Source organism: Bison bison, unplaced genomic scaffold, assembly GCF_000754665.1.
Source record: "Bison bison bison isolate TAMUID 2011002044 unplaced genomic scaffold, Bison_UMD1.0 scf7180017864105, whole genome shotgun sequence".
Taxonomy (NCBI): domain Eukaryota; kingdom Metazoa; phylum Chordata; class Mammalia; order Artiodactyla; family Bovidae; genus Bison; species Bison bison.
In genome coordinates, this window is record NW_011494677.1 from 7,402,957 (window position 1) to 7,415,717 (window position 12,761).

General features: G+C 39.7%; 1 protein-coding gene across 1 annotated transcript in view; it reads left to right on the forward strand.

Moving 5' to 3' along the window:
• The first annotated feature begins 3,376 nt into the window (after positions 1–3,376).
• Positions 3,377–12,761, forward strand: part of TEX15 (testis expressed 15) — a 79,703-nt gene continuing 70,318 nt past the window's right edge. Inside the window, exon 1 of the mRNA XM_010838807.1 lies at positions 3,377–3,413. The gene's annotated coding sequence lies outside the window, so the exon portion shown is untranslated. The remainder of the gene's footprint in view (positions 3,414–12,761) is intronic.

The window sequence follows — 12,761 nt, forward strand, 5'->3', positions numbered from 1 at the left end:
CGATGCGGCCGCCGCGTGTCCCGAGAGATGCAGCCGTTGTAAGGGCTGGGTGGAGTGTTTGCGAGGCTGCTGTGTCGTCGGTAGTTCTTGACTTCTTGATTCAGTTCTCTGAACTTCGTGAAACGCCTAAGATGCGACGGTGGTGTGGGTGCAAAAACGTCTCCCGACTGCCAGGTAGTTAAGTTTGAGCCATTTCCTAAACTCGCGCCCACTTAGATCTTTCAAGGCGGTTTCCATCCTTCCCTTGCTTAGGGTTGAATTTTCTCCATTTGTTTGGAATGCTCAGTATTCCACTTAGTTTCTCAGTATTTATTTGATGTACTTGGCCGCCGTCATGGCTGTGTGGAAAGAAACGACTTAGTAATGATTATTGATGTTACAGAAAATCGGCTGAGGTTGTTGGTAACTGCAAGTTCCCTCAAATTTTCAAAATTGTGGATTCCAAGTGCGATGTGAAGCATCCTAACTGTGAGTGCATTATTCGCTTTTGGGAGCGACAGATGAATATGGGACTGTTTCGAAGTACGAAGTCAGAGTGGCACAAAATTAAAACTTAAGTTTTTGAATTCTCCTTTCGACAGTGTGTCGTGTATGTTTAGAGGGAATAGAAGTAGTACAGGCTTTAAATGTCTTTGAGTTCACATTTAGAAAACTGTTAATTTCTAATTTCGTTTATGAGATATTCTTAAAAAGTTTTAGGCTTCATTCAAAAGATATTGTTGATTGGAAAGGAGGGTACCGTTTTGCCATTTGGGGCCCAAGGGGACTGGAGGAGTGAAGTCAGAATTTAGAAACATTTTCGATACTGGGTCATTGCTCAGTTTCTTAAAAGCTTTCAAGTAAAACAAAAACAAGTCTGCTTTATTGCCCAGATGCTTAAATAGCCGAACCTTACTGAAACATAAAGATGTCAAAATTTGGAGAGAATGCTCAAGTATCTTGAATACCCATGCACATTTTCTTTTTAAAAAACATATGGAAGAATTCATATGACTAGGGGGAAAAAATAGGAATTATCTGTAGAGTTCAGTTGTTGAACAATGAGAAAAAAATAGCATAACTTTTGTTTACATTTTCTGGAATTTTTAATAGTGGCTAGTGATAATTTCAATTTTAGTAGAATTTTAGGCGTTTTTTACTTTTATCATTTAATGTTAATGTTTTTACCACTTTGCAGTATATACATATGGAATGTTGTACACCTGAAAGTGATATGTCAATTATAGCTCAATGTATGTCAAGAATATGTAAAAATTACTTTATAGAACCAGTAAAATATAATTATAGTACTTTTGTTAATAAAAAATATTGTTGTACTTTTACTCAATGACAAGTTATATGAGAATCACTTTTTCTGAGTACAACTAGTGTACATGGGCACTTTTAAGTTATAAAATTATGTTTTATTATGCTGAAGGCATGGACATAAGTTTGGGTAAACTCCAGGAGTTGGTGATGGACAGGGAGGCCTGGCGTGCTGCAATTCATGGGGTCACAGAGTCGGACTCAACTGAACTACTGAACTGAACTGAACTGATCCTGAAGGCTATCATAATGTGGGCTTCCCAGTGGTAAAGAATACACCTGCCAATGCAAGAGAAAGGGGTTTTATCCCTTGGTCGGGAAGATACCCAGGAGAAGAAAGTGGCAACCCACTCCATCCCAAGAAAGATGGATGTGGAAGCCTGGCGGGCTACAGTCCACGGGGTTGCAAGAGTCGGCCAGGACTTAGGGGCTAAACAACAATAATCATACTGTACTTGGGTTGCAAAATCTTAAGTTTGGGAAAATAGTCACCATTTTCACAGTGCTTAATTTTAGAAAACTGGCAATTATGATTTTTTGGTAAGCATACTACTTTGGTCTGCTTTTCTGTGTTCCTGTTTCCTTTCTCATTTATTTAGAAATATCTGTACTTTATTGATGGAGAAGGCAATGGCACCCCACTCTAGTACTCCTGTCTGGAAAATCCCATGGACAGAGGAGCCTGGTAGGCTGCAGTCCATGGGGTCGCTGAGGGTCGGACACGACTGAGCGTCTTCACTTTCCCTTTTCACTTTCATGCATTGGAGAAGGAAATGGCAACCCACTCCAGTGTTCTTGCCTGGAGAATCCCAGGGACGGGGGAGCCTGGTGGGCTGCCGTCTATGGGGTCGCACAGAGTCGGACACGACTGACGTGACTTAGCAGCAGCAGCAGGACTTTATTGAAGGATGATTTAGAGGGTTTGAAGTACCTGCACTTTTTCTATTGGATCACAAACCGTGATTGTGTTGCAGAGTTGGAATTGCTTTCCCTCTAAATCTTTGTTTGATTCTATTCATATTTTGTTGCTTATACTTATTATTTAAAAAAGTGATTTTTTTGGTCCAACAATTATTTCCAGAGCAGCCGTATTTTATTTGTTGATCTGATGTGTCTATAAGTGATGTTCTTGGGTGGTTGGTTTTTACTTTGTAATGCTTTGGTTTTTAAAATTAGTCAAGTAGTAGAGTTAGATTGTCAGAACTTCTATGGAGATGTCTGTGTTTTACATGGTTAGGAAAAGCGGCACAACAAGTTAAGCGAAGTTTAGGAAATTTTAAACACATGCATAGAGAAAACTCGATTGCTTTAATGAGCAGTTTTGCTGGTAAAGATCGTCCCTGAGGTCTGGTAGCAACTCTGTATGCTTGAAATCTGTAATCCACATAATGCAAAGCCTTTGTAATTACAGCACTTCAACACTAATGATAGCTGCTCCTGAGGGTCTGTCTTTAATTACAACAGCTGAGACTCTGGCAAAGCTCTTGCTATGGCTTTCAGCAGTGCGGCTGTGAATACATATCAACGGTTCAGTCCTTATCAGAACCTAAGTTTCCTTTTTGGATAGCTTTGGTAGTGCTTATTAGACCCTAGGTATACAAAAAATTTTTTTTGATTTTTAAGTGTCTTCAAGAGGTTTACTGTAATTCAACTTGAGAATTTTGAGGATAATAATGCGTGGTGGCTCAGATGGTAAAGAATCTGCCTGCTATGCAGGAGGCCTGGGTTCTATCCCTTGGTTGGGAAGATCCCCTGGAGAAGGGAATGGCAACCCACTCCAGTATTCTTGCCTGGAGAATCCCACAGACGGAGGAGCCTGGCCGCCTATGTGGGCAAGTCCATGTGGTCGCAAAGAGTCAGACTTGGCTGAGTGACTAACACACTTTGAATATAATAGAGAAAATCACTGGTTTGAGGGTCTAGCTTCCAGATAGAAATCGCAAACCTCCCAGGTGAGCACGTACTCCTCAAGTGGGGGAAACACTTTCCTTTTGCTGATGAGGATGAAGTGGCACTTCCTTTACAGTTTTTTAAGCATAAGCTTATTAGTGCTGGTATATTTACAGGTTGAACAGCAAAACTGCGAAGTGTGGGGGTAATGAAAATGGGTAAGTGGCATTTTTTATATTAAATCAGCAGGTACCATTGTAATTGTCTCATTTAAAAGTTTTAAACTTGGGATACACGGACTTCAGATACTGGATGCTTGGGGCTAGTGCACTGGGATGACCCAGAGGGATGGTATGGGGAGGGAGGAGGGAGGAGGGTTTAGGATGGGGAACACATGTATACCTGTGGCGGATTCATTTTTATATTTGGCAAAACTAATACAATTATGTAAAGTTTAAAAATAAAATTAAAATAAATAAATAAATAAAAGTTTTAAACTTGGGATACACGGACTTCATTGAGTACAGAAGTTCCTAATTCTTTGCCAAAAAAAGAGTGAATTGTGTTCATTTTTTGGTGGAGAAGATATATAGCTTAATAGACTTTCTAAAGAGTGTGAGACTCCCTCCTCCCAAAATAAATTTAGCAGTGAACTTGAGAGAGGGTATTTTCAGAACACATTTTCAGTTTTATAAACTGAAATAGCTAGTTAGTAGCAGAGCAGGAACCTCAAGCCTAGGCTTTTGACCGCCAATCCTTTGTTTTTCCCATTAATCCACATTTATTGCACCTTCTGTGGCCTCTTGTTTTGATAAGGGTGTTCTGTACTCTGACTTACAAGTAAAGCCTTGTTTAGAGAGATCTTTAAAGCTCACATAAGCATTTTAATGCTTGATCTTAACAGAAACTATGAGCAAAAAATGAATGATCATTCGTAAAGGAAGATACGAACAAACACTTGCTAATATAGATGAAAACATTACCACTCCTTGTGCCATTAATAATTGAACAAGTCCAAAAGGGACAAAGCTTTTGTAAAGTCAGATTCTTTGTTAGTAGAATTACATATTGTAGTGGTGGTCAGGGAAGTCTGTAAGCCCTTTTGACCTTGAAATGACAATCTTATTTAAAGTTTATACATCCCTTAGATTCTGTGGGGTGTGTTTGTATGGTATCATATTTTGCCAGGGAATAGGAAGTAACTTCAATTAACACATTTTAAACATTCCACAAATCCATCTCTCTGTTTCTAGAAGACCCAAATTTTGTGTTTGCAGGCATCTTTCAAGCCCCATCCAGTCAATTAAACTAAGTATTTTAGTTTCTTCAAATACTTTGTGCCTATCTATCTGAGGCATTTAGCTCCTAAAAATTCTTGTTCTTTCTTAAGGCTAAAAAGAGCATAGGGCTTCACAGGTTGATAAATAATGTAACTAGATGAAAAAGGATGGAGGAATGTTAGATGTTTAATATTAAACTGTAAGGATTAAAAAATTAAACTTCTTTATGTGATTTAAATATACACCGGTAATAGCCAGCACTTACAGAGCACTTTCGGAGAAGGCAATGGGACCCCACTCCAGTACTCCTGCCTGGAAAATCCCATGGACGGAGGAGCCTGGTGGGCTGCAGTCCATGGGGTCGCTGAGGGTCGGACACGACTGAGCGACTTCACTTTCACTTTTCACTTTCATGCATTGGAGAAGGAAATGGTCACCCACTCCAGTGTTCTTGCTTGGAGAATCCCAGGGATAGGGAAGCCTGGTGGGCTGCCGTCTATGGGGTCACACAGAGTCGGACATGACTGAAGTGACTTAGCAGCAGCATAGAGCACTTTACTATAAAGCAATCATTTTTCTGTGTTGCATATGTTAATTCAGTTAACCAGTACAATAGGAGAGTGTTGATTAACTGGATTAACTTACTGAGTATTTTTTAGTAATTTTTATTTACATATTTTTGTCTGTGCTGGGTCTGTGTTGCCACATGGGCTTTTTTCCCTCCAGCTGGGGCTGGTGGAGGCTACTCTCCAGTTGCGGCGTGTGGGCTTCTCGTTGGAGTGGCTTCTCCTGTGTAGCACTGACTCTAGGTCTGAGGGCTCAGTAAGTAGTTCGGGCCCCCGGGCTCTGAAGCACAGTAACCCTAGCACATGGGCTTAGTCGCTCCATGGCCCGTGGGATCTTCCCTGATCAGAGATGAAACCTGTGTCTCCTGTATTGGCAAACAGATTCTTTACCACTGAGTCACCAGGGCAGCCCCTGAATAGATACTAATTTTCCTATTTTTATATATGAAGAAGCTCAGGCACAGAGAGCTTTAGGTTAAGTGGTCCAAAGTTGCGCAGTTAGGAAGAGGCAGAACAGGATTTTGAACCAGGTGATCTGGCTTTACGAAACTGATGCTAAAAATATATTTATTGCTGATCTAGGGCATAAGTTAAATAATAATCTCTTTAAAACAATCTGTAGGAACTATTTATGCTAATTTTTTTAAAGAATTATTTGCTACAACTTTGCTGAGTCTGAAGAAAAGCTAATAGCACATGATTCTGTTTTGGTCACTGTGGTATTTATGGACTATCCAAAAGTGGGACTGAAAGTCTAGCAAAAGGATAACATCACAGAAGTCAGGAAAGCTGATCCAAGTTCACTTCACTTCTCTGCCTGAGGTGCTACGACTTGCATTCTAGTTCCTTTTTTCTGGGAACTGGATAATATGCGAGGTTTGCCTACAGGTTTCTTTGAAGCCTTTTAAGTTTCTAGTTTGTCTGTGTCTATGTCTGTCTCCCCTCTCCTCACTGGTAACTACTTGTTTGTTCTTTTTATATTAAAATCTGTTCTGATGTTAGTAAGGGTGCACATTTTATTAGTTTGTTGCTAAGGTGAAAGAATATTGGATAATTGCTGGTTCTCAAATTTAAACATGGGAAAAAGATTAATTTTTAAATGAATGGTTTGCCTCTTTCATGAGAACGATGGATAATTAAATAAATTCATTTAGAAGTTATAATTGTGTATTAGTGTTTTCTGGACATGACTCCACTACAAATATACATAGTTTAGTATTAACTATTAAAAAAAATTTTTTTACCTGATGTTTTACGTTTACATTCAGTGGACCATATTAGGTGAATATGATTGGTGGCTGTATTTTCCATACCAAGATATGTAGCAAATTAAATTACTGTTGAATTCTTTGGACCAATAAAGAAAGATAGCTTACTATTCTTAAACAAGAGGAACATCTTGAATAGCAAGAATGATTCAGTGCACAGTTCATTGATCTTAGAGGGCAGTCTGAAGAATCTCTTGGTTTTTAACTAGAAAACAGGCCAGTGCAGGAAGAAAAGTTGATTCAGCATTGGTTCAGTTCTAGTTAGATACTTACCAAGGGATGCCTCATATCTAGGTATCTTTTCTACATAAATAAAAATGAATTGTGTGGGGATCTTCCCAGGTGGTCCAGTGGTTAAGACTCTGCCTTCCAATGCAGGATAGTCGGGTTCAATCCCTGGTCAGGGAACTGAGATCCCACGTGTCACCAGGGCAACTAAGCCCACGTGCCACAGCTGAGCTCCGATGCAGCCAAATAAATGAATATTAAACAAAAAGAATTGTGTGGATTTTGGAGCTGACCAATTTTAGAGATTATTTTGTTGTTAGAGAAAGTAACTAATAATCTTTCTACCAGGATTATAGGATGCTTTTATTGTTATTTCTCTTCCAAGGTGTTTTTTTTTTTTTTTAGCCTCTTGGAAATTGTATGTCATTATCATTAGTCATCTGATTATTACTTCGTATTTCCCTAACGTCTTTTAAAAAGTCTCATAGCCACAATAGATTACCTACTAATTTTAATCCCTGTGCTTTTCAACAATTCCCTGACTCCTCTTACAAATAATTTCCAGGCACTCATCTTCCACAGTCTGGTAACACAACTTACATATTTTACACTTTTCAGCAAAACATCTACTTTCTAGGACTTCGACTAAGCACTCATCTCTCTTCTTGTTTCTGCATAGAGGGGACAAGAAGTAACTTTAAGCAGGCAAGGTGGCAACTTTCTAGCTGTTGTCATTGACTTTTCACTGTGTTTACAATACAGTGTGTTTCAGTATCTTAGAGGAAGGCATTTTTATATTTAATACTTGGAGTCACTAATAGTAACAGTTACTCCCAAGTTGTATTTATCTATAAATATTATAAAACAAGGTTGATATGGAGGATAAGGGTAAATAATCCAGTTAGGTAATCCAGGTTATTTTCCTTGTTATGCAGTAGGTTTCAAGTTAACATTTGCTAATTTACTCCCTAGTCGAATGATTCTGTTTGGGTCGAGCCAGTCAGAATTTGGCATTTGAGAAGATTGAAGGAAGGACTAAGGACTGGAGGATTGAGTTAGTGAAAGTCGGTCTGTTTTCTCACCTTTGTAGCCAGAATGACTTTGACCTCTTTGTGGAACTTGATCTATTTTTCTCAAAGCTTCTAGACTCTAAAGGGAAAGGAACCAGGGGACTCCTAAGCCTTGGGGACTACTTAACTTTAATTATTCTCCTGTTGAAAAGCAGCTGAACTGGAAGTGCTCTTTCCCCATAGCCCAGGCTCTTGGGATAGTCTTTAAAGCATGTAAATTACTTCTAACTTTACTCTCATTTGACTGCATATAATTAGGTAGATACAGGATTTTCCTTGGGCCCGAAGGGAGAGCCTGCCTCAAATTTTTAGAGAAGTCCATCCGTATAATACAGAATATTAAAACAAGATTTGGATTTCTGCATCACAATTATGGAAATATTTGAGGACCAGTTTTTGCTTCTACTTTAGGAAATCCCTCATATTGGAGATTTATTGATCCAACATAGACAGCTGATCACAGTTTATCATGATAAAATTGCTTAAAAGGTAATCTCTTTCTTGCCTATTATCTTTGCCCTGAGGGCAACAGACTAAATCTGAGCAATAAATATAATTGAAATAAGTCTTGAGGAATGTACTGGTAATCCCTAGACTTTTCCTACGTGGAATGCCCACATTTTTTTGTGCCTGATCATCTAGATTGGGGGTTCTCAAAATGTGGTTCCTGGGCCATCAGCATCACCTGGGTATTTATTAGAAGTAAAAAATTGGGGGCCTCAGAATACTGAGGTTGGAAACTCCAGAGATGGGACCTAGGAATCCGTTTTAATAAGCCCTCTAGGTGATTCTGATAAATGTTAAAAGTTTGAGAATCACTGATTCTAGATCATCTGGGATAAACCAAGGTTTTTTTTGCTTTGCTAGTCCATTGCTTTCAATCTATATACCTTATTACTCATGTGGGTATTACTGTCTAGGTGTACTCCCAGAATAGACAGCCTGTTATTAGTAATACACTGAATAGTACCCAGGATAGAATTGTTGGTGGATTTCAGAGTTCTTCTCTACTTCCTTGTCTTTCCTTCTTGGTAAGTGCCTGGAACAAAGTAGCTGCTTGTTAAATACTGGTTAAATGAATAATTGCCTCCCTTCCCTTCCCCCAAAACAAAACCACATTCGTATAAAATTTCTTTTGGATTCATCCTTTGCAGGAGCGTTAAGTCTGAAAGTGAGGTTCCCAGTTAAGAGCATTTCTTTCACCTAATAGTGATATCGGTTAAGAGACTGCTAACACTAAAAAGAAGAAAGAAAACAATGGTTCTTATGTAGCTGATTGGATGCTTTCCTCAGCATTATCTATCAGTAGATCTCAAATTTAGCTTAGATCAGAATCACCTGGAGAACTTGTCGAGTCACGGATTGCTGGGCCCAGCTCCAAGAGTTTCTGATTAATAGGTCTAGGATCCAGCCAGAAGGTTTTCATTGCCTGTAAATTTCCAGGTGATACTGACGCTGCTGGTCTCGGGACTGTAATTTGAGAACTGCTGCCTTTAGTTCTCCAAGATTAGAAATACAGGTCATTTCATGCATGTGAATATTAGTTCCTGGTGTTTGCGTAGCCAGTGATCTGTAATTGGAAAGTACATGTACTTGGCTAACAAACTTACTGAATAGTGTTTTTGCCCCAAAGGTGTTGTTAAGATCTTTTGTCTCAACACAAGACTTTCTTTTTTTCAGACTTCTTTAAAAACTATTTTAAAACTCATCTGCTTAGATAATTGAACTTAATTGACTGAAATAGATTCTTTACCCAAATCTTGCCACTCTGATCATTTCTCTACTTTTCATCTCAAGCTTGGTTGAGAGTTTAGCTACACTACTCCATGGTATTTCTCGTTGGCATCCCTTTGGTTTGGCCCAGCAGCCTGCAGTGACCTTAAACTGACACTCGCCCCCTCAAGCAAGTGCATACCCTGCATAGTGACACTCAGGAACATGCGGGTTTCTGACAGGACTGCTAGTCAGCTGTGCCCTCTCCCTCCCACTGCCTTGCCCTTCTGTGCCCATGTGGCTTACCAAAACCCTGGTCATTTGGTTTCAGTTTATCAGTATAGGCTTAACCCAGGAAGCCCAAAGCACTTCAGTTCAGTTCAGTTCAGTCGCTCAGTCGTGTCCAACTCTCTCTGACCCCATGAACCGCAGCACGCCAGGCCTCCCTGTCCATCACCAACTCCTGGAGTCCACCCAAACCTATTCCATTGAGTTGGTGATGCCATCCAGCCATCTCATCCTCTGTCGTCCCCTTCTCCTCCTGTCCTCAGTCTTTGCCAGCATCAGGGTCTTCTCCAATGAGTCAGCTCTCCGCGCTTCACACAGACACTAAGAAAGGCTTGTGCCTCAGGTCTTGTCTCTGTCTGCTCTCTGCCTTGACCTCCCCTTGTGGTTCCTTAAGGCTTGTCAAGTACTTCCTCTAGGACTTGTGAAGAATGAACTAACTTCTTTCTTTCATTTCCTCTTGTGATCTGTTGTTGAACCCAGCTCCCTGTGCTCCACTTAATGTGTTAATGTGACAAATTCATAACACACTTACTAATTTTCCAGTGTAATTTTATACCCAAACATGTGTTGGTTGTTTATATTCTGGAGTCCATATTTATTTCTCTGTTTTCTGTTCTCTAATACAACTTCCCAAAGAATGGGAAAGTTGACATTTCTTTCATTTGGATTTTTTCCCACAGCTAAACACAATTTTCTAGTATTATAGCATCTCCTGAAATAGATTAAAATGAGGTGAAACTGAGCCTTTTTCCCCCAAATCTTTTATAAGATATTTTTTTCTTGCTCAATTGTTCTAAAGAAAAAATCTCAAAAGAGCTCAGTGAATACAGAATTCTTAAGTTCATTGTTATTGGTTGTTTTTTGTTTGCTTGTTTGTTTTTTGTTTGTATGTAGGCTCTCAGTTCCCCAACCAGGAGTTGAACTCAGGCCCTCAGCAGTGAGACCTGAGTCCTAACCTTGGACCTTCGGGGAATCTCAAGAATTAAGTTTAATAGAGACCTTAGTTAGGTGTTTTAGCCATACCCATTCAAATCAAATGCATACATTCTCTGCAGATTCAAGTCAGAGTTTCTATACTAGATAGCTTGTAGTAGAGAAAAAAAGTCTTGAAGACACTTTTGTTAATAGTTTTTCTCTTAATAGACTGTCTCCCATGAATTTGTGGAAAGGCTTACCAGATCCCTACCATCTTTGTAAAAACCTGTGGTTGATGTTGCTCTGTAATTTCACTGTCTCCATACCAGTATTTTCTTGTTCCAGGGGTTTGTTTGCCACTCTTTTACCCTTCCAGAAAGTCTGGGACAACTCTGTGCAAAAATCATTATGTTAACATCCTTCCTTAAACAACTTTCATGATCAAATTAAAAGAAAATTGGAAATGTTTACTTCCTCATACATATGTACTTTTTAGACATGCCAGTCATATTAATTTACAAGTTTGCTTCAGCTTCTTACTGTTGTACTGACTTAACAATTATATTTTAACTTACTGTAATTATAGTAGGTAAACATATGCTACTAATCATTAACTCCAAAATGCACATATCCATATAAGTATTACTAAACATTTCATACCATTTTGTATATTCTTATGTGACTGCCAGCTCACACTACAGGATAAACCGTCACTATCAGATTGCTCGGAATTTCTGTTACCTAGATTATTTAGCATTTCATTTTACGCACCAGACTCTCATCCTTATTGCCTTGATACTTCATGACTACTCAAGGGCTTCCTAGATAGCTGAAATGGTAAGAATCTGCCTGCAGTGTGGGAGACCTGAGTTTGATCCCTGGGTTAAGAAGATCCCCTGGAGCAGGGAATGGCAACCCACTCCACTATTCTTGCCTGGAGAATTCCATGGACGGAGGAGCCTGGCGAACTATAGTCTATGGGGTCATAAAGAGTCGGTCGGACATGACTGAGCGACTAACACTTTAACTTTGCTGATTACGCTTACCCTTGATTATTTGTATTCTCTCCTTTTGTTTGGGCTTCCCTTGTGGTTCAGTTGGTAAAGAATCCACCCGAAATGCGGGAGACCTGGGTTGAATCCCTGGGTTGGGAAGATCCCCCGGAGAAGGGAATGGCTACCCACTCCAGTATTCTGGCTTGGAGAATTCCAAGGACTGTACAGTCCATAGGGTCACAAAGAGTCAAACACAACTGAGCGACTTTTGCTTTCACCTTTTCTTTATTTAGGTCTCTTGGGCAGTGACACTTAATTAAAGCAATTGGGTGAAACATAGGCAATAAATTCAGTAAAGGGTAAAATTTTCTGTTTATATACTGAGTTTTAAAATGTGTAGTAATGGGGAATTCCCTGGTGGTCCAGTGGTTAGGACTTGGCATTTCCACAGCTATGGACCTGGGTTTGATCCCTGGTTGGGAGACTAAGATCCCACAAACCGCATATTGCAGCCAAAAAAAATTAAATAAAGTGTGTGGTCATGATTTTTTCAAAAAGGAATCTATGGTATCTGTTTTAAATACATTTTTATATTCTTGAATGTTTAATTTGGTGAAAGAAAAAAATGTAGATTTTAAAGTTAGTCAAAAATTTTGCTGGATGTTTTCACCATGAAAAGATACCATATCTTAGAGAGGGCTTCCCTAGTGGCTCAGTTGGTAAAGAATATGCCAGCAGTTCATGAGACCCAGGTTCGATCTCTGGATCAGGAACATCCCTTGGAGAAGAGAATGGCAACCCATTAGAGAATATGTAGCATGGACCCATACTAATGTATGGATTAGTGATGTGTAGCTACTACCATTTCAGTTCAGTTCAGTTGCTCAGTTGTGTCAGACTCTTTGCGACCCCATGAATCACAGCACGCCAAGCCCCCCGTCCATCACCATCTCCCGGAGTTCACTCAAACTCACTTCCATCGAGTCGGTGATGCCATCCAGCCATCTCATCCTCTGTCGTCCCCTTTTCCTCCTGCTCCCAATCCCTCCTAGCATCAGAGTCTTTTCCAGTGAGTCAACTCTTCTCATGAGGTGGCCAGAGTACTGGAGTTTCAGCTTTAGCATCATTCCTTCCAAAGAACACCCAGCGCTGATCTCCTTTAGAATGGACTGGTTGGATCTCCTTGCAGTCCAAGGGACTCTCAAGAGTCTTCTCCAACACCACAGTTCAAAAGCATCTTCTT